This window comes from Plecotus auritus, assembly GCF_963455305.1.
Source record: "Plecotus auritus genome assembly, chromosome: 3".
In the NCBI taxonomy this organism is placed as follows: domain Eukaryota; kingdom Metazoa; phylum Chordata; class Mammalia; order Chiroptera; family Vespertilionidae; genus Plecotus; species Plecotus auritus.
Genome location: NC_137772.1, coordinates 149,338,072 through 149,361,289, shown reverse-complemented (window position 1 = coordinate 149,361,289; position 23,218 = coordinate 149,338,072). Strand labels below are relative to the sequence as shown.

General features: G+C 41.8%; 1 long non-coding RNA gene across 1 annotated transcript in view; it reads right to left on the bottom strand.

Moving 5' to 3' along the window:
• The window catches only part of LOC308243527, an 87,008-nt gene that overhangs the window by 37,330 nt on the left and 26,460 nt on the right, over positions 1–23,218 (bottom strand). The window lies entirely within an intron of this gene.

Below are 23,218 nucleotides of genomic sequence, written 5' to 3'. Positions count from 1 at the left end.
TCAAATTCTTCTTCACAGTTTCCCTAGCTCCTGTACAGGCATTATTCCCAAGAGCACTCCCCAGGAAGACCCCTTCATCCTAGAAATTGCATCCTGGGGAACCCAGCTCATAACACATTCTTTGGGGTGAGGGAGCAATATCAAGAAAAGTTTCCTAGAGAAGACAACACCAGAGGGACGTCCTAAAGGAACCGGTAGGAGTTATCCCAGTGTGTAGGTAAGACTGTGACCAAAAATACCTCATTTAACAAGGCTTCAAGTTTACCCATGATAAGGTCTTTGACTGCTGGCTGCATCATACTCGCTTCAGCCAGCTTTCACTAGGCACCGCCACAAAGAGATGGCACTAAGCTAACACTGCTTCCACAGCCGGGGGACGGGCCACTTAGCTGCTGTACACTCAGAGGAAACCACTGGCAGAGTTCTCAAAGCAAGCTGAGAAAAGGATGTTGGACACAGTCCACTAGGATTAGGTGCAAAAAATAATCATTTGTTTGGTTTGCAATGGTGAGCATTTTGTTTTTCTTAAATAGCTCCTTGGCATTATGTACAAAACTAGAATATTTCTTTTTAAAAAATATGTTTTTATTGATTTCAGAGAGAGGAAGGGAGAGGGAGAGAGAGATAGAAACATCAATGATGAGAAAGAATCATTGATTGGCTGCCTCCTGTAACCCCACACTGGGGATCGAGCTGCAACCTGGGCATTTATCCTGACTGGGAATCAAACCTCAACCTCCTGGTTCATAGGTCAAGAGCTCACTGGAGTCTCTCTCTCTGTCTTTTTTTTAACCCCTCACCCAAGGATATGTTGTTCTTTTTTATTTTTTAGAGAGAGGGGAAGTGAGAGGGAGAGAGAGAGAAACATCAATATGAGAAACATTGATCAGCCACACCGGCCCAGCTAGAATATTTCTTAATGAATTTACAAAAGCAAAAACAAAAAAATCATCCATCCTTGTGTCAATGTCTACGGAAAGATTTTTACATACACTTAGGATATTTATTAGGGGCTTCAGTCAGGAAAACAAAACCACTTCATGGGTTTCAAAGAGGGGATTTTATAGGAAATTGGCCACATAGAGAGGGCCGAGAATGCATGGGAGAGACGATAAGTGAACCGAAAATTCACGGACACCACCTGTAATTGTGTCAGGGCTGCCCTTATAAGACACCAGGGGCCCACCGGGGGCTGAGACAACAGAAGTTTGTGTTCTCCCAGTTCTGGAGGTCAGAGTCTGAGACCAAGGTGCCGGCAGGCTGGTTTTTTCCTAGCCTCTCCTCCATGCCTGTGCCCTCACCTCCTCATATTAAGGTCATAAGTCCTATTGGATTAGGGTCCACCTCATCTTGACTAATTACCTCTGCAAGGGCTCCTGGTCCAAATGGTCGAATTCTGTGGTGGTGGGTTAGGACTTGGACATACGCATGGACAGGGCTGAAGCATAGGTGAGCCCACAGCACCACCGCTCAGTCTGGGAGAACAAATTGGAGAGACAGCGTTAATGAGGCCCAAAACCTGAACGGAGGGGCTGGAACTGTGGGGGCTCCATTTTTCTGGGACCAATGAGGCTGGTGAGAAGGGGGGTTGTGACAGCGAGGCTCCACCTTGGAGGTTGGGGAGGCCAGAATACCCTGGCCCCACAGCGGCCACTGTGCCTACTGGAGAGTGGCAAGAGTTGGGAATAGGACTGGGGGTCCCTTCTCCCCTCCTCCTAACTCAACCCAGCCAGAGCCTTCCATTGGCAAAGCCTGGTCAGAGTCAGCTGGCCGGGAGTCTGGGAAACAGCCTGCTGGGTCTTAGCGCCCACCCCGAGTACATGGCAGAGCCCAGACAGGTGGGGGGGATGAGAGCAGAGAACAAGCAGGCAATGACCAATGCGTTTGTTGCCTTAGTCCTTTCAGGCTGCTGTAACAAAAATACCACAGAGGGGATGATATCAACACACATATTTAACTCTCACAGTGCTGCAGGCTGGGAAGTCCGAGCTCAAGGCACCAGTAGATTCAGTGGGGAAGGGGGGATCAGCTGAGGGGGTGGGGTCGTCTTCTTGCTGTGCCCTCACAAGGTAAAAGGGGCAAGAGAGCTCCCTGGAGTCCTTCTCTCTCTCTTTTTTTAAACTCTTACCCAAGGATATGTTTCTATTGGTTTTTTAGAGAGAGAGGAAGGGCAAGGGAGAGAGAGAGAAACATCAATGTGAGAGAGAAACATTGATTGGCTGCCTCCTGTACTCATCCTGACCAAGATGGAACCCACAATCTGGTATATCCCCTGACTGGGAATCAAACCTGCCACCTTTTGCTCCAACACTGGCCTGGGATCCCTGGAGTCCTTTATTGGGGCACTAATCCCATTCATGAGGGCTTCACCCTCATCACCTACTAGTAACACCTCACAAACACCCCACCTCCTAAGAGTGTTGGGATTTCCACATGAAAATGTGAGGGTCACACACTTCTCGGCAGCTGCACAGACGCTCTGAATACTCTTCTTTCTTCCTCGGAGGGTTCAGGGCAGGTATCTGAGCCGCGCTAGGCCTCACACACCTGATGATGCAGATGCACAGAATTCACATTCTTATTCTATTTATGCAGAGAGTTGACTGTCACAGATTTGAAAACCATGATTGCAATCACCCCCTCACTGCAACACATCTTTATTATACATGCACCGGACTTTCTGATGTTTAGCAACTGATTTAAGCTGCACACAAATCTTTACCGTTAAACAGTCAGAAGGCAACTTTGGAATAAAGAGGTGAGAATCAGGAAAATAAAAATGAGAAATAGCCTAATACTAAATATACGAAGACATTTTCCAAAGCCTAGAGAGTAATAATTATTCAGGAGGAACCATCAAGGAGGAACAGTAATAAAAACACCAGGCAAACCTGCTGATGATTTGTGATCTACCTTCTGAGGCTGGCTGAAAGTTAACTGCATGTTAACATCTGCATTTCAGCCATACTGAGCACTCCACCTTCCCACACATGCCAGAGTTCCCACAAACATCCTTCTTCTCTGACAGTAGCCCTCCTGCCAACAGCCCTTTCCCCTGTGTAAAATGTATTTGTCCCTGCCAGGGTACACACAGCTTCAACAGGATTTTGTACTGACCAAGTCAGAACTCACTTCCTTCCCAGCTGTCCACTTTACCTCCGTCACTTCCCTACCTCCCCTGGGGTGGGAGTGCAAGATTCTTTAAATTGCCTGTGGAAGGAACCCCATTCAAGCTGAATTAGGAAAAGAGAGAGAGAAGGGAGAAGGAAGTGGGGGTAAGGAAGCCAGAGAGAGGAATAAACTATTGGCTCATCTAAGCAGGAAGTTCAAGGTATGATGATATTCAGGAACAGCTGGATCAAGTCCCTCAAACAATGTCGCCATCCCATTCATTCTCTCTCTCTCTTCCCCCTTTGCCCACATTGTCTCCATAATGACAGCATAGATGGCCCCTAGCACCTCCAAACTTACATTCTTCCAGCTTAGCATGCTTGCAGAGAGCACTACTTTCACAATTCTGGCACCAAAATTCCTCGACCTAATTATACATGCTTGGATCTCATGCCCTCCATAAAATAATCACTATGTGCAGATAACGCAATAGTGTTTTGTTTTGGCCAACAAAACACTGTTCGGCCCCCATACACCTCTGCCAGGAGGTATGTTGGAGGCCCACACTCAGACCACAGCAGCAGCCTGGTCATTCTTCCCCTTGACCAAAAACACTTGAAAAGGAAATATTAAAAGTGTGCACCGCCTTTCATTATCTGAAAACGTCAATTCGTTTTCCAGGAACCAATCATCTGCTATATATTTTAAGCAACCTTTATTCAAAAGCACTAAGGCATTAACACAATTCTAGTTTCCTGAGTTCATAAAAAAAATGACTATTATAGAAACTTAAAGAAAAAAAAAGAGAGAGAGGGAAAAAATCACCATATACACCCTTTATGTTTTGCCATCTGGGCTGACAATCTTGGTCCATATACAATCACTTTTTTTTTTTTTGCATGTATTTTTAACATTTTTTTAAATTACAGTAAATGTACAATATTATATTAGTTTCAGGTGTCCAACCCCACAATGAGCTATTATGCAACTTACAAAAGAAACAAGCCTTTTTTTGTTGCCACATAGTCTTTATAATTTTTATTTTTAATGATCATCTGACTTTTTTCTTCAGGTAGATAAACAAAAACTTATTCAATCATTTCCCTAATATTGGATATTTAAGTTACTATTAATTAATTTATTTATTACATAAATGATATTGCTATGGATACTTTAGTGGAGATTTTATTTATTATTTCATTAATCTATAAATAGATAGATTTTATCTATTTATGTTCTTAAGTTTCCAGAATTTTCAAATTCGGCTTATTGGAAGGTTTCACCAAGAAGTACTGCCATTGGTGTTATGTGTTCCAGTTTCCCACAGCCTCCCCAACTGTGGGCTTGGTGCGTGCAGTGTCTGCCAACTTGCGCGGGTTAGGGCCTCAGTAATGACAGGTCCAGAGCTGGAATACGAGTCTCCCTGTCCCACTGTCCTCTTCACTACTCCAGACAGCTTGATTACAAAATAAATGACACAAGCCCTGGCCGGGTAGCTCACTTGGTTGGGCATCGTCTCATGAACCAAAAGGTTGCTAGTTTGATTCCAGGTCAGGGCACATGCCCGGGTTGCAGGCTCCATCACGGGTATGGGTTGTGTGGGAAGCGGCCAATAGATGTTGAGCTCTCGCATTGATGTTTTTCTCTCTCTCTCCCTATCCCTTCCTCTCTCTCTAAAAATATCAATAAAAATATTTTTAAAAAATAAATTCTTCAAAGTCTTAAAACAAAGATGTATACCATCTCTACATATTTATCCAACACTTCCTGTGAACTAAGTACTATTTCTTCTTTTAGGAGTCGGTGAGACAGACTGAGGTGGGACCACATTATGGGCTGAATTGTGTCCCCCCAGAGTTCATACATGGAACCCCTAACTCCTAGTGCCTCAGAATGTGACTCCCATCTGGAGATAAAGCCTTTACAGATGTGATTAAGTTAAAATGAGCTCCTTAGGGTGGGTGAGCCCTAATGCAACCTGACCGAATCCTTCTAAGAAAAGGAGATTAGGACACAGAGGGACCCAAGGGGCATGCACGCAGAGGAAAGATGTGATGACACAGCAAGAGGGCAAACCACGGAGCGAGGCCTCAGAGAAAACCAAACCTGCTGGCACCTTGATCTTGGATTCCAGCACCCTTGAAACTGAGAAAATAAATTTCTATTGTTTAAGCCACCCAGCCTGTCGTATTTTACTATGGCAGCACTGCTAGGCTAATAGTAGTATAGGCTCCAGCCCTTTGGCCCTTGACAAGACTCAAAATGTTTCGACCCAAGTGAAACCAGCCTTCCCAAGACTGCAGATCAGACCTCTCTGGTCCTCTATCTGCCTTGAGAGAGAATATGCTCTCTCTTTCCAAAGTCCGTCCCAGCACAGACCCTTCCCCTCATTCTCCCCTCCTCTCAGCTTCCTGGACAGCATAGCACCTCTCCTCCTGCCCCATTCACCCACTCCCAGTTCACATCTTTCTCTCCCCAGAGTGAGCGCTATTCTACAAAAGCATGGACTCTGGACACAGGGAGAGGAGGAGGTTTAAGCATGGTGTGTATCATTCCTTGGTCTCAAATTCATACTGTATTAGTCAGGGTTTTCCAGAGAAATGGAACCACCAGGATGTGTATATATAGAGATTTATTTCAAGGAATTGGCTCACAGGATTGTGGAGATTCAGGGAAGAGTTTCAATTTGGGTCTAATGACAGTCTGCTGGCAGAATTCCTTCTTGTTCAGGGTAAATCAGTTTTTGTTTTATTAAGATCTTCAACGGATGGGGTGAGGCCCACCTGCATTATGGAGGGCAACCTGCTTTACTCAAAGGCCACTGGTTTAGATATTAATCTCATCCAAAAAACACCTTCATAAAAATAGAACATTCTGGAATAATGTTTGACAAAATATCTGAGAACTATGACCCAGCCATGGTGACCATAAAATTAATCATCACACACGTTCTTCCTTGTACTAAACTGCTTTGTCTTATCCTCACTGCACTAATTAGAAGGGAAATGTCCAAAATAATAACCAACAGCCATGTAAAGATAGTCCAAATTGAGATATGCTGTACCTATAAAACACATATCTTACTAATCTTTATATTGATTTCAACTGAAAATGCTCATTTTGAGGGTATATTGAGTATATCCCTTTCCTATCGCTGCCATATAAATTGTTAAAAACTTAGTGGCTTCAAACAACACAAATTTATTATCTTACATTTTTGTAGTTTAACAGCTTGACCAAGGGTTAGTCGGCTAAAATCACGGTTTTGGCGGGGCTGCGTTCCTTCTGGAGCAGGGGTGGGCAAACTTTTTTACTCGAGGGCCACAATGGGTTCTGAAACTGGACCAGAGGGCCGGAACAAAAGCATGGATGGAGTGTTTGTGTGAACTAATATAAATTCAAAGTAAACATCATTACATAAAAGGGTACGGTCTTTTATTTTATTTCAATAGTTTTATTCATTTCAAACATTTTAACAAGAAGAATGTAAACACTAATTATTATAATTTGAAACTTCAAAAAATGGAGGAATCATAGCACAATAACACACCTTATATTGAAGATGGCAAAGGCAAAATAAAATTGCCTAACAAAGGAAAGGTACAAAAGCCTTTCAAATTAAACTTAAATATAATAAAATAATTTAAAACTCAAACAAATAGAAAAGAACAAAATGTGTAAACAGTAAATTAAACATTTTCTTTAGTGCAACTTCCAAATTATGCCAGGGACGTAGATGTAGATGGCAATGTAGACTGGATTGAAAGGTTTTTGGTCTTTAAAACATCAACTTCAGTGGGAACAGTGTTGTTGGTCTTTTTAGCTAATGCTCTGATACTGTGCTCTCCAGGGGCGTGTCTCCCTACATCACCACGATAACGTGTCTACGCATTCCCAGGGTGATGTCTGGGGACACGTCCGCGGGCATTACAAGGAACCTCTGGGAGATTGAGAGGTTGTTCCTTCTACTGAATGGGCGGATATAAATCCGCCCACTCAGAAGAAGGAGCTGCGGCCGTGTTTCCCGACGTTGCCATGTTAACACTGCTGCTGGTGAACCCTCTGCTCTTTTGGCTCCGCGGGCCAGATAGAACAGCCGAATGGGCCGGATCTGGCCACGGCCGTAGTTTGCCCACAGCTGTTCTGGAGGCTCTAAGTGAGGGTCTGTATCCTTGCTTTTTCCAGCTTCTGGAGGTTGCCCATATTCCTTGGCTAGTGGTCTCCTTGCTCCACCTTCAAAGCCAGCAATATCTTCTCTTTTATCCTCCTTCCTTCCTAACATCTCTCTGATCACAGCCTGGGAAAGATTCTCTTTTTTTTTTTCTTCTTAATTTTCACCAGAAAAAAACACTTTTATTGATTTTTAGAGAGGAAGGGAGGAATAGGGGGGAAAGAGAGAGAGAGAGAGAGAGAGAGAGAGAGAGAGAAATTGATCGGTTTTCTCCGGTACACAACCTGACCTGACCAGGGATCAAACCTGCCACCTGGGTATGTGCCCTGACCAGGAATCGAACCCACAGCCTTTTGGTGTATGAGACAACACTCCAACCAGTTGAGCCACCCAGCCAGGACAAGATTCTTCATTTTTAAGAACAAATGTGATTAGATTGAGCCCACATGAATAATTCAGCATAGTCTGATCATTCTAACTTTAATCACATTTGCAAATTACCTTCTCCATGTAAGAAACATACTCGCACTGACCAGTGTGGCTCAGTTGGTTGGGCATTGTCCCATGCACAAAAAGGTTGCTCGTGTTATGCCCCCCCCCCCCCGGTGTGGGGTGGTGGTGGGGCATGCAGGAGGCAGCCGATTGATGTTGAGCTCTCCTAAAGATGTTTCTCTTTTTCCCCTCCTCTCTCTCTCTAAAAATCAATAAAATATTCTTTAAAAAAAAGAAAGAAAGGAAACATACTTATATTTTAGGTATCTTGGACATGTTTGGGTCCTATATTCTGCCTATCCCATTGTGTTAAATAAATATTATTTAAATTAATTTCACTTTTTTAAACTTTCCTTAATGTGCTTACTAAAAATTTTTAATTATGATTGTGGCTCTCATTTGTGGCTCACATAGTTTTATTGTGCAACACTCTATTAGGAATTGAGAAATACAGAGATCAAGAGACTTGTCAAAAGTTATAGATCAAGTCAATAATGTGAAGTGCCTCAGGGCTCAGACCTCTTCTCTTTCCACACTGTCCTGGGTGATCTCATCCTGTCTAATGACTTTAGTGCTATTTATGTGCTGATGACTCCAAACTTTTATCTCCAGCCCAGACCTCACCCTTGATGTCTAATGGGAATCTCAAATGTCATTGTCTCAAACTGAACCATTGCTCTTCTCCAACTCCAATCCCATTCTCCTTCCCAACCTACTCATACAGTTTCCCCCATCTCAGTAAGGCCCAAACCTCCAAGATAACCTTAACTACTCTTCTTCTTTTCGGACACACACCCAATATATCAGCAAGTTCTGTCAGTTCTACCTTTAAAATACATGCAGTATCTAATTATTGTCAACACCCTACAACCTAGTCCAAGACCATTGCCTTTCCCCTTGGTTAATTCAACAGCTCCATAATTGGCCCCTATGCTTTAATCCTTCTCCCTTCCAGTTTAATTTCAGTACAGCAGCCTAAGTTATCATGCTAAAACATGTATGTCATGTCATTCCTCATCTTAAAATACTCCAATGATTTTCCATCTCTCAAAAGAAAAAAAAAGCTGAATTTCTTACCATTGTCCTCCAAGGTCCTCCATAGCCTTGCCTCTAGCCACCGCTTGGCTTCATCACCCACCACTCTCCTTGCTCCACCCATTCATACTTGACACTTGCTGTTCCTCAGATATGTCAAACATGCTCCTACCTCAGTGCCCTGGCACCTGCTGTTCCCTCTCCTTCAACAGTCATTCCCCAGAGAGCTCCATGTGCCATTCCTTCAGTTTCTTTAGGTCCTTAATTAAATATCAACTTTTAGCATCCCCATGCCATCACTCTCTATTCCCCCTACCCTACAGTATTTTTCTTCATAAAGTATGACTATGTGACATACTGTTCTCTTGTTTATCTGTTTATTGGCTATTTCTCCCAAATAAAAATGTATCCATAAGGACTGAGCATTTCATCTGCTTTGCTCATTCCTGTACCTCCAGCATCTGGAACAGTGCCTGGAACATAATAGCCATTCAATAAACACTGATCAATAAATGTATAAACTAATTGACTCAGGAAAAATTAATAACGTTAGGCTGAATAATTAAGAATAAGCTAGAAAACTGTGTATTCAATATTATTTTTTTCAGAAGTATATTATTTAATTCTAGCAGGTCTTTAAAGGCATCTTTCAGTACTTATCAAGGACATTAGCCAAAGTCCAGATGAGAATCTTATTGTTCAAAGAGCAAGTGGTTTCAAATCCTATTGCCCTTTTGCTGTTCAAATTAGTTTACATGGCCCTGACCGGTTTGGCTCAGTGGATAGAGAGTTGGCCTGCGAACTGAAGGGTCCCAGGTTCGATTCCGGTCAAGGACATGTACCTTGGTTGCGGGCACATCCCCAGTAGGGAGTGTGCAGGAGGCAGCTGATCGATGTTTCTAACTCTCTATCCCTCTCCCTTACTCTCTGTTAAAAAATCAATAAAATATATTTTTTTGAAAATTAGTTTACATGGATAATTGTTCAAATCTAGCATTTAGAACTGGCAGAAGAAAAAAAATTCAGATATTTGCCGTTACAATAAATGGAAAAGCAACAAAAATTACCTTTTTTTTTTCAGTTCATTTAACCCCTAGTCAGCGCTCAAGCAAAACATCCTTCCCAGCTGACAGCTTCAGTTAGCAAACTAAAGGGCCTGCTTTTCTCAGCTTCTGTCACATTGCAAATCTCCGAAAGCAAACTAATTGCTTATCACTTAAGCAGAAAGAGAACAGGGGCATTATATTTTCTCATTACTGTACAACTAATCTCCCTATTTGCTAATGTTTTTGATCTCAACTTTCAAACTGCATTTTTTCTCAACCCATAAAAAAGCAGCTATTTATGACTTTGAAATAAATTTTCTTTGCTTTCTTCTTCTTAAAGTCATACTGTACTTGAAACTTCTACATGCAACACTGATGTTTAACAGAAAATGCCAAAATATCAACAGCCTTCATCTTCTTTCCATAAAACCTTGAGAATATGTCTACATTCCCCTCAATTCTCTACCAATCTCATGACCCTCAAAAAGTAGAAAAGGTTGTTCTTCTAAATCACTTTTAAAATTACTAGAACACTGGGCCTAAAAGAGTATTATAAAGGTGAAAAGAAATATCATGAGTCATAAGTTAAGGGCAGTAAAAACTCTTGCCCTACACAGATACAACAATGGAATAAACTAGAAAGTCCATAAAAAGACCATAATATATATCATAATTTAGTATATGAGAAAGCAGTTGTTTCAATAGTTTTTTAACTAAACTGTCTTATAATTGACCAATTATTTGGAATACAGATATAAATTCTATGTTAGTTAGGAATGTTCTGGCTATACTAGTAAATAACAAAACAACAACAAAAACTAACAGACTTAAAACACAAGGATGTTGAGTTGTACATAACATGAAGCCCATAGGGAGACATCTCAGGATTGGTCAGTACTTTAAGGATGGTTTGAAGTTCCTCTTCACCATCCTCAGTGGGCTGACTTTTCGTCCTTGGACTTGTTACCTCATAATCTAAGATGGCTATCATAATACAAGACATCGAGTGCTCACATACTGAAGTCAAGAGGTAAATGCAGGCCAAGCTAATGAGAGAGAGCTCTCCTTTAGTGTCTCTCTCCTTTTATCAGGAAGTTAAATTGTCTGCAGAAACCTCAGAAGAATTTCTCTTCTGTATCACTGGCTAGGCCAGGTCCAGAACCATTCCTTCTTATATAGAATATCTAACTTTTTCAGTCTCTGCAGTTGGGAGGTAGACAGGGAAAATTGGGCTGGGAATGGATATTGGGTAGCCAATCAGACCCTCAATAATGCATATCAAATACATGCATCTGGCCAGCAGGAGTGTAAATGCTACTGGACTAGTCCTCTCCCAATATACAACTATAAACCTAAAGAAAATATGTGAAGTAACTGTTTTCAGATGTTGGACAACAAGATAAACAGAACTAAGTTGGCTCAGAAAGGGAGAGAAATGAGGTGAACCACATGACCATTCCAGCTTTTTTCCTGGAAAAACTTTCAGACTGCAGAGGGAAGCATAGTCCACGCAAGGTGTGATGGTCTTGCTGAGCTGCAAAACAGAAATGGAATCACATAGCCACTGAGGTGGCTGGAACTTGTGGAGCAGGGCACCAGAAAAAAAAAGGAGCTGTGCAGAAAAGTAGACCCAAAATCTGCATCAGAATCCCCTTGAATCTTAGGCCAAATACTCACCTGTGTGTGTACCAAATGAGACTCCATGAGGCTGGGCCATAGAGAATTACCAGGGAAGGAACAACTACCGGGATGCTGAGAGCTGAACAACCAAGGCCCACATGGCCCTGGGAGACATGTAAGTTCCAACCAGTCCTGGTGAAAACGCTTTGCTGAACACCCTGGGCATTTGGTAGAGACTCCCAGAAAGGCTATGCTCAATATTTGGCTAATGAAGCCTTCGAGTTACCACCTCCCTAGTCCTGCCCTAACAAAGCTGAAAAACAAACCTGGAAAGAATCATGCTGACGCACAAGAACATTAACTACATGCTGAACAAAACTCATTAAGGAAGAAAAAAAATTCTGGACAACCAAGTAGGTAGCATTCATCACATTCATATACAAGCAAAAATTACTACAAGAAAGAAAAATGTGACACATAACAAGAGAAAAAATCAGTCAATTAAAAACAAAATTAAACTGATTTGATTAAAATATTTAAAGGCAAAATGAAAAATATAAATGTGCCAAAAGAAAACGCAAGTGGAAATTTCCAAGCTTTACACTGAAAGTAAAAGTATAAATAAGATGATTGCTAAATTTAATTACTGTACCTATGCATTTAAAACACCTGTGAATCAACAGCAACACATTTCATGAACTGAGTTAAAATAAGCAGAAAACTGAGGGAATGAAACTTCTATGGAAAATGCTTAAATTATTTATATGAAAAGGCTTTTCAGAGCAATAAGAAAAAGTTTTAAAGCAATGGTTATAAAAATACTCAATATTTTATGGTCAATAAACATAAAAATGTTCATCTTCATTAATAATAAAATAAAATGCATTTAAGTAGCAAAAACTTATTTCACATAATAGAGTGGCGACAATCGAACAGCATAATATCTTGCTAATAAGGGTAAAGGGAGACTTACAACCACTAATGGGGAAGAGGGCATGGATCCATTATAAAAGGCTAATTTGGCAGCATTTGTCAATAGCTGAAAAAATTTTATAATGTCCAACCTTGCAATTCTACTTCTAGGAATATAGCCTAAGAAGATAGGCTGTATCACTAGATAATTGCCCGGGAAATTTACATGAAGATGTGCATCGCAGCATAGTTTATAGCCAGCGGTGGCGTCTAAGGACAAAATAGCAGCAGGTGTTGAGCTCCCTGGCCCTGCTGCCCTGGTAGTGCGTGTGTGAGCTAAGGAGACAAAGGTCTGTAGGTGAAACTCAAAGGACCCATCCCACTTAACTCTGTCATTCTTAAGGCCCAAGACACCCCTCCTGAGGCCATCTCTAACTGAGAACATCACCCTGAGAGGAAAGAGCTTGCTGCCCCTGTGCAGAACCATGAAGGTCAACAACAGTGCCCAACAGAAAGGCCGGCTTCCGAGCAGCGGAGGCCAGAACGTGATTTGTGTCACATAAAAGATACTCATGGATCCTTCTAGAAATACTCAGGTCAAGAAGGAAGCAAGAGCAACTAGAAACAAGATCCAGGGGCTTTGAGTTTTCTAGTTAACATATCCACCAAGAAGTGAGATGTGGGAACCAAACCCCACTTTCTAAATGACCTTCTCTTTGAGTAATAACCTAGTCCCATTTTTCTTGTTTTAATATACTTCTGGACTGGAGTCCAAAGCCACTGGAGAATTTAATTTCTCTAACTGGGTTTCTAAGTTTCTCCTCCACAGTTGTTTGTCTTTGCTCTCTGGAGGACATTTAGCTATTGTTTTTACTGATCATACTTCGTTGTTGTTATTAATCCTCACCTGAGGATATTTTTCCACTGATTTTATTTACTTATTTAAATTTCTCTTTACTGTTGAAAGTATTACAGATGCCCCCCCCCCACCTTTTGTCCCCATTGACCACCTCCTCCCCAGTCCGGCCCCCTCCCCAGGCCTTCACCACACTATTGTCTGTGTCCATGGGTTATATGGGTTATGCATTGTCAGAGCCAGCAAGAGCCCTGCTCAGCACTGCTGCTCTGAGTTGCTCTGAGCCCATATATTCTTTAAATTTTTCCCGACTACACCAGGGGGGCAGGTTTCTTCTCAAACCCTGCCCACTGTACTAACTTTGGGAACTTAAGTTCCTCCTTTATCCTCTGCTCACTAGTAACAGGTGCTGGGTCCGAATCCCTCTGCTTGGGGGCTGGAGCTCCTAGGACACCGGGTCTTAGATGGAGAAGCCCTGAAAAGTTGTGGGTGTATAAGAATGAGTCTTTATCGCAGAAGCCAGTGGCCATACAGCCGTCAGACAAAATAGTTCTTTACAACAGTCCAGCTGGTTAACATGTACGTCCTTCCCACAAAGCAGCAGTAGTCTCTGTACCCACAATTATTATCTGAGCAGCTGCACACTGCCCCCAGACCTATAGCTTTACATCGTAGCGACACCTGAGCTCTCCCTTAGAGCTACAGCCTCAGTAGCCTCTCCAGCTCAGCAGTACACTGGCTGGTCCACAGAGTAGCTATATCTGAGCTCTCTATGATCTCTTAGCCTTACGTCGTAACAGTGCCAGCTCTCAGCTCCATCTGAGCTCTCTAGCCTTTTTCTCCCTAGCCTACCCTCTTGCAAACTAGCTGATCAGTAACCTGTATATACCACATAGACAAAGAAGACGTTGTGCCAATAGTGACATCAATCATTTTGGCTACCAGAAGGGCACACATGGGCAGTATACTGTGGAATTGTACTTCCTTATGGTATCTCCAGCCTGATTAAGATTCCCATGTTCAGGGTGGCCTTGAACGTCTGGTGTATTAACAACAAGGCCTCTGTGCTTCACTGGCCTTGACCATCAGGTGTCCAGGCATGGTTCCCACATGCAAGTTCTTTGGTTGATCTCTACCACTGCCCCCAACCCCCCTTTTCATCTGAGAATCCTCAGTGTGTTACTTGCTTCCATGTCTCTGGATCTATTTTATTTGTCAGTTCATTTTGTTCATTAGATCCCACATATAAAAGAGAGTGGCTATCATCATTAAGTCAACAAACAACAAGTGCTGGTGAGGATGTGGACAAAAGGGAACCTTAGCACACTGCTGGTGGAAATGCAGACTGGTGCAGTGCAGAGTTTCCTCAAAAAATTAAAAATGGAATTGCCATTTGACCCAGTGACCCCACTTCTAGGAATATATCCTAAGATTAAAACACCAATCAAAAAGAATATATGCACCCCTACGTTTATAGCAACACAATTCACCATAGCTAATATTTGAAAACAGCCCAAGTGCCCATCAGTAGATGAGTGGATTAAAAAACAGTGGTACATCTACACAATGGAATACTACGCTGCTATAAAAAAGAAGAAACTTTTACCATTTGCAACAGCATGGATGGACCTGGAGAGTATTATACTAAGCAAAATAAGCCAGTCAGAGAAAGACAAATATCACATGATCTCACTTATATGTGGAATCCATTGATTTTTAAAAAGACTTCAAGGGAGGGAGGGAGAGAGATAGAGAAACATGGGTGTGAGAGAGACACATTGATTGGTTGCCTCCTAAATGTGCCTTGACCTGCACCGGGGATCGAATCTGCTACCCAGGTACGTGCCCTTAACTGGGAATCAAACCCAAGAACCTTCGGTGCTCCAGCCCACACTCTAACTACTTAACAATACAAGCCAGGGCTGATCATACTTTTGAAAAAATATATTTCTACTTTTTTTCCTACTGTTTCATAGAGTCAATTTACTATTACTATTTTTTATTAACAGATACTTAATTTTTTGAGATAGTGGGATCATGGGCATTTTTCCCCTTTTTATTTAGTTTGTTTTTGAAAAAATACTACTCTGTTTTGAAATTTAAAAATAGCAAGGTAAAAAGAAGATACATCTATGGGAAAGCAAAAGTGAAAATCACTGGGATGCAGCCCTGAACATACTAGTACTTAAACGCACTTTTTATATTTTTACCTTGTATTTAAGTTATTTTATTCTCCTTATCTCTACCAAACTACATTCCAAATATATGTCTAGAAAAAAGTCTCCAAACTGAACTTATTGAGAGCCAGGGACTTTCCCCCCTGTCATTCATTCTTGTATTCAACAAAAGTAATCACTGAGTGCTTAAAGTGCCAGGCACTGGGTTCTGCACTGAGTTTATAACCTGAACAATAGAGATACAATTTGTTCCAAAAATAATTTTAGGTAAAGGGATTGTGTTTTGTTCCTTTGTATGCAGAGGTCCCACAAATGCCAGGAATAAAGGGGACAGTGGATAAATGTTGCCTTAACTATTGCTAACTGCCTTTAGCTCCTGGGTCTTTATTTTAATCTCCCCAAACCCCTGAGGCACAATATATTCAACCTTCCTCCTTCCATTCAGTGTTTCAATCTCAGCTATACTTTTGTAGACACCCCGCTCCACAATACAGAAAACATAAACCACATTAACAGTTCTGAAAACCGGGGTTGTGAAGGAGGGGAACAAATGGAGTGATCTTAGATGGGTCTATAATCACTATCTCCTCATCAGTAAGAATCATTATTATTATTATTCTGTTTATAACCACTGTAGGAGCCTAATACATAAAGATCTTTGATGAAAGAGTTAATGAATGGATATGTGCTATTAAAAATAATATAGAAAAAGAACATAGAAATTAATATGGCTGGTTCATTAAGGGGGAAATAGTGTGTGTGTGTGTGTGTGTGTGTGTGTGTGTACAGGAGAAGAATTTCAATGATTTTGCTATTGCTCAAACATTTTTTTGAATTCCTTTTGATAACAGTATTCATTAAAAATATCCTAGGGGTAGCTTTAACTAACGTGTTCAGATACAGCTAAGATAAAAAAGAATTTCTCTTGGTCAAGGACAACATAAAATCCTACTCATTTCTCAAATTGGGATCCCTTTTAAACTAGTCTCAAAAATGAAGGCCTGGGGGTGGGCAGGAGCAGGGTGGCAGAGGTCAATGGGGGGAAAAGAAAGATATCTGTAACACTTTCAATAATAAAGATAATTTTTTAAAAGTTAACAAAAGAGTTCTGTGGCCAAAGAAATTAGAAAATATGCCATTCTATTTCCTTTGGAAATTTACAAAGCACGTTTCTATCATGTTATTGGCTCTGGTGGCATAATTGTGGATTCTCAAACTAATTTGACTCAGAAATCTTTTTTTTAAAATAATGCCTATTAATATTTCATGGAATGCATATTAGAAAATTTTGTTTTAAAGTAATGCCTGATTTTCTTGTATCTCTCTCTCTCTCTCTCTCTCTTTTTTTTTTTTTGGAGCATAGGAATCATAGGAATATTATCCCTTAAAGCATTTTTATTGATGTATACCATATATTATCCTACTAGAGGCCCATTGCATGAAGATTCGTGCAACAGGCCTTCCTTCCCCTGGCTGCTGGCACCGGTTTTCCTCTGGCACCCAGGACCCAGGCCTTCGCTCTGGCCGCCGCCTTCAGTCTTCACTCCAGCCAGAGCACCGCTCCTATAGCTCCCTCCGCCCCCTGCCCCCCACCCTCTCCCTCATAGCAGGCATCCTGCCCCACCTGGCCGCTCCGTGCCTGCATGCATGCTGCCCAGAGGCCCAGAGCGGCTGGGGGGCGGGGTCATCTCCATCTTTGTCATGTTAATTTGCATACTCACTCCTGATTGGCTGGTGGGCATCTCAAAATGATGGTCAATTTGCATATTTATCTTTTATTAGTGTAGATTAGTTTCAGGAGTATATCATACTGATTAGACATTTATATACATTTCAAAATGATCCCCATGATGTCTAGTTACCACCTGTCACTATGTAAAGTTATTACAACATTATTAACTATATTACCTATGCTTTATATTAATTATATCCTCATGAGTTATTTATTTCATAACAGGAAGTTTATACCTCTTAATCCCTTTCACCTATTATACTCCAACCCCCACCCCATCCCCCCAAGCCTCTGTTACCACCAGTTTGTTTCCAGTGTCTGAGTCTCTCTCTGTTTTGTTTTGTTTGTGTTTTAGATTCCACATATAAGTGAAATCATATGGTATTTGTCTTTCTCAGTCTGACTTAGCATAATACCCTCTAGGTCTATTCATGTTATCACAAATGGCAAGATTTCATTTATTTTTATGGCCTAGTAATACTCCATTGTATATATGTGCCACATCTTCTTTGTCTGTTTATCTGTTGGTGGAAACTTTGGTTACTTCCATATCTTGGCCATTGTAAATAATGCTGCAGTAAGCATATGGGTGAATACAATTCTTTGAATTAATGTTTTTGTTTTCTTTGGGTAAATATCAAGAAAAAAAATTTCTGGGTCATATGGTAGTTCTATTCTTAATTTTTTGGAGGGATTTTCATACTATTTTCCACAGTGGCTGCATCATTCTCCATTTCTCCCAACAATGTACAAGGTTTCCCTTTTCTCTACATCCTCACCAAGACTTGTCATTTTTTGTCTTTTTATAATAGCCACTAGAAGCCTGATGCACGAAATTCGTGCACTGGGGCGGGGGGGAGGGGTGGTTGTCCCTCAGCCCAGCCTGCACCCTCTCCAATCTGGGACCCCTCAGAGGATATCTGACTGCCAGTTTAGGCCCAACCCCACAGGGATTGGGCCTAAACCAGCGGTCGGACATCTCTCTCACAATCTGAAACTGCTGGCTCCCAACCGCTTGCTTGCCTGCCTGATTGCCCCTAACCGCTTCTGCCTGCCAGCCTGATCACCCCCTAACCACTCCCCTGCCAGCCTGATCGATGCCTAACTGCTCCCCTGCTGGCCCAATTGCCCCTAACTGCCTTCCCCTGCAGGCCTGGTCACCCGTAACTGCCCTCCCCTGCTGGCCCAATTGCCCCCAACTACCCTCCCCTGCAGGCCTGGTCACCCCTAACTGCCCTCCCCTGCTGGCCTGGTCACCCCTAACTGCCCTCCCCTGCAGGCCTGGTCTCCCCCAACTGCCCTCCCCTGCAGGCCTGGTCACCCCTAACTGCCCTCCCCTGCTGGCCTGATTGCCCACAACTACCCTCCCCTGCTGGCCATCTTGTGGCAGCCATCTTTGACCATATGGGGGCAGCCATCTTTGACCACATGGGGGCAGCCATCTTGTGCAAGGGTGTGAGGGTCAATTTGCATATTACCTCTTTATTATATAGGATAATTGAAAGCCCAGAAATAAACCTATGCTTGGTGGTCAATTAATGTATGGCAAAGGAGGCATGAATATACAATGAGGAAAAGAAAGTTTCTTCATAAATTATTTTGGGGAAAAATGGGCAGCTACATGCAAAAGAATGAAACTGGGCCACTATCTTACATGATATACAAAAATAAATTCAGAACAGTTTAAAGATTTGAATATAAGACCTAAAGCCATACAGCTCCCGTAAGCAACCACAGGCACTACACTCTTCGACATCAGCCTCAGCAATATATTTTGGATCAACCTCCTCAGGCAAGGGCAACAAAAGCAAAAATAAACAAATGTGACTACATCAAACTAAAAAAGCTTTGCACAGTGAAAGAAACCATCAACAAAATGAAAGGTAACCTAGAAAGTGGGAGAAAATATTTGCAAATCATACATCCAATAAAGAATTGATAACCAAAACACATAAATAATTTACACAGCCTAATAGCAAAAAAACAAACAACTGATTTAAAAATCGGCATAGGACTTGAATAGACATTTTTCCACAGAAGACTTACAGATGGCCAACAGGTACATGAAAAGATGCTCAACCTCACTAATCATCATGGAATGCAAATCAAAACCACAATGAGATATCACCTCACACCTGTGGGATTGACTATTCCTTTGGGTTATTTTGAATTTTTTTTCTAAAACACTTACTTGGACATATAAATTTTAAATATGCCTATTTTTAAAATCAGTTACTATTGCAAACATGTTTTTACATCCATTTTTCCCTTCTACTTTCATGAAACAAAACAAATATCTTTTGTTCAATCTGCCAATGTGCTCAGCTAGAAACACTCACCTAGTCTACATCCCCTTTGGCCTTCTGACCGAATTTTAGCAAATGAGATCTTAGCAGAAGGAAAGCTATTTAAGAGGCATGAATTCTGCTGGTGTGCCCATCAGCCTTTTGCCTCTGTCCCTTTCTCCTGCCTAGAAGACAGTCATGACACCTGACTGAGATATAGCCAGCATCTTGTAACCATGATATCGAAGCCACACCCTAGGAGAGAATAGAGCAGGAACATGGGAGCGACCTGGGTCCCTGATGGAATTATTGGGCTGTCCTGGGCTCTGTAACTTCTTTTTGTTTCAGAAAAATAAACTTCTTGTTTAAGCTATTGTCTGTCACATTTTCTTTTAATTTTAACCAGACACATCCCTCACCCAGAGTCACATTAATCGTCACAATTCACATAGTTATCTTGCAATGAGTTGTGGTTCAGCGCCTTTATTGTAAATTACCTCAAACCCTTTCTGACAGTAGATATAATGTATATGAATCAATAAAAATATGTGTGTTTATAACTATTGCAAGCTCTACATTGCAAACTTCTGTAGATCAGCAATAAAGGCATAAGTGGTCTGCAAAGATTTTTCTAAACCTGAATATTGATCAAAGTCTCTAAAATGTTTAGTTTTTTTTTATTTCATAGCAATCACCTATAAATTATTTGTGATATAGTTCTATTCATAAGTTAAGTAAATGAAAATAAATTTTGTGATGCGAATTTTATTTCACCCTTTGTGAACATTACAATGCCTTTCAGTATTACCATCTCGGGTTGGGATGCTGGGATTCAGATACATATCTTTAACTTCACTCTGCTCTCTTTGCATGGAGAAAATCTGACTTCATCTCAGCTCCCAGCACAACTGGGCTTTGGAATGCTGGGAAATGAATGGCTCTAAAATATGTGGGGAAAATGAAGGGGTATAAATTGCCAAGGATTATCATCATCTGGATGGCACTGTAGGTTTTTTCTCTCTTTTATCCACAGATTCAGTGACTGAGCAGAGTGATACAGTTGAACTTGGTAACTCTATGCAAGAATGGAAGGGCAGTGACCCAAACCACTCTTCATGGTACCAGTAAAAGTGGGCTGCTTTGCTGTTGTTGCAAATTGTCTTGCTATTTTCAAAGGTAACTTTTATACAGACTTGACCTTTTTATCTGTGAAAAAGTGATGAGAGAAAATCAAGGCTGATTTAGGAAGTTTCACCTGATTGCAAAGGAGCCAAAGAAATTAAGCTCACTTCTGGAAATTTCCATGCATATTAGTTCTTCATAATTACAAACGGAAATCTATGGAGTGCTGAGGCTGTCACTTAACGACCTTCTAAATAACCTGCCATGAGAGAGAGATCGAGGAGGGACGATACTTAATCTGTGGCAAGAGCTGAGACAAATTACAAAGAAAATGCCTTTGGGCTTGGCATACAAAAAAATTTTCTGCTAGGTAAGTAATTAACCCAAAAAAGATTCCGAAAAATTGATACATTTAACAAACTTTATTGAGGGCCTATCATTTGTTAGCACTGAGATTTATACTGAGGATACAAAAAGCATTTATATGTTAAGCGTATGTAACCTTAAAAGGTTTACAACTGAATAGGAAGTATAAGACATATATAAGAACAAAAAAATAATGATACATAGACTGAGTATGTGACACCCAACTGATGCAACCAAGGGGACTACAGGAATTCCAAGGAATAAACAGACTATCGTAGCTTAAGGGGCTTTGTCATCTGGCAGAACAGGCTTGAATCCCTGTCCTGTCACCTTTGTGACTCTAGGCATGTTCTGTAACCTCATCTGTAAACCTCAGTTTCCTCATTTGTACAATGGACCTACTACACAGGCTGTTTTAAGGATTAATTATAGCATGTAAAATGCTAAGTATAATGTCTAACAAAAAGAAGTACACAATTAATATCAGCCATTATAAAGAACTAGAGGCCCGATGCATGAAAATTGTGCAAGAGTAGCATATTACGCTTTTATTATTATAGACTAGAGGCCCAGTGCACGAAATTAGTATATGGTGGGGGGGGGGGCATCCCTTAGCCCGGCCTGCACCCTCTCGCGATCCAGGACCCCTCAGGAGATGTCCAACTGTCGGTTTAGGCCCAATCCCACAGGGATCCCTCTGGGATCGGGCCTAAACTGGCAGTCGGACATCCCTCTCACAACCCGGGACCGCTGACTCATAACTATTGGCCTGCCTGCCTGTCTGATCCCCCCTAACCACTCTGCCTGCCTGCCTGATCACCCTTAACCCCTCTGCCTGACTGCCTGATCACCCCTAACCCCTCTGCCTGCCTGCCTGATCGCCCCTAACCCCTCTGCCTGCCTGCCTGATTCCCCCTAACCACTCTGCCTGCCTGCCTCATTGCCCCTAACCACTCGCCTGCCTGCCTGATCACCCCTAACCACTTGCCTGCCTGCCTGGTCGCCCCTAGCCACCTCTGCCTGCCTGATTGCCCCTAACCACTCGCCTGCCTGCTGGATCTCCCCTAACCACCTCTGCCTCGGCCCCAGCTGCCACGGCTTTGGTCGCAAGGATGTAGGAATGACATCCGAAAGGTTGTTCAGCTGTCCGGTCTAATTAGCATATTACCCTTTTATTATTATAGATTATTGGAGAATGATAACTGAAGACTAGGTCTGTAGTTGAACTAAAAGTCTTTGTAGAAATGTTATGAAGGATCCAATTTAACAAATAGAGGACAGAGAAGAGAGAATAACTCAAAGCATGGACCAACATGCTAAATACAGGGAAACAGGCATGCACAGGGTATGTTTTGGAATCAATAAATTTAAAGGCAGCTGAACACTAATTCTTAACTTTTAAAAATGAATATTGCAATGAATAAAGAAAAAAAGGACATGAGCAGCCAATTCACAAATTAGGAAATAATTAGTGAACAGACATATGCAAAAATATTCAATCTTACTAGGAATCAAAAAATGCAAATTAAAACAATGAGAGGAAGGTTGACTCAAGATGGTGGGTTAAGCATACAACTTTAATTACTCTCTTAACCCGAAATCCCAAAAATGACAGGAATGATATAAAGAAAAGAGAACCAAGTGCCACTAACTCACTAGAAATGTTGTGAAATTCTTGAGCTATAAAAATCACACTGTGCTAGATTGATGGAGCAAACCCAAAAGAGTGCAAATAAGAAGAGCACCGCGGTGATGCTAGCCATTCTAGAGGTTATCCCAGGTCACAGGTAATTAAAACATGGAGGAGGTAGGACGATGAATTGGGGGAATAATTGGGTAGCTGCCGTAACAGATACATCCTGAAATCCCACAATAGCAGCTCATTTCCCTCTCTCATCATGTGCCACCAGCAGCAGGGACAGCAGTGGGAGCTTCCAGGAAGGGGGCTGCTGCAACTTGTCCTTTAGGCTGACAGAAGCTTTATCATCTTCCAACTACAGCTTTAGACATTTCCCTGGGATATGAAAGAGGGTAGGAGTCATCACTCCCTCCCAGGAGGCACGTGGGGCCCCTTTCCTGTGCCATGCCCCTCGGGGACCCCTGTACCTTAGCATCTTCCTCCAAATTGTCTAAGTCTGGTTCCTGGAACTGCCCAGAGACAGCTGTGTCATCCACACAGAGCACTCCAAGTCTGGACCTGGTCCAGCATGGGTCACGGTCACCAAAAGCCCCTTAGAAACTTTCCAAGCTTCGTCCAATGACTGGGAATGGCTGGGCTCTGTGAACATCTCTT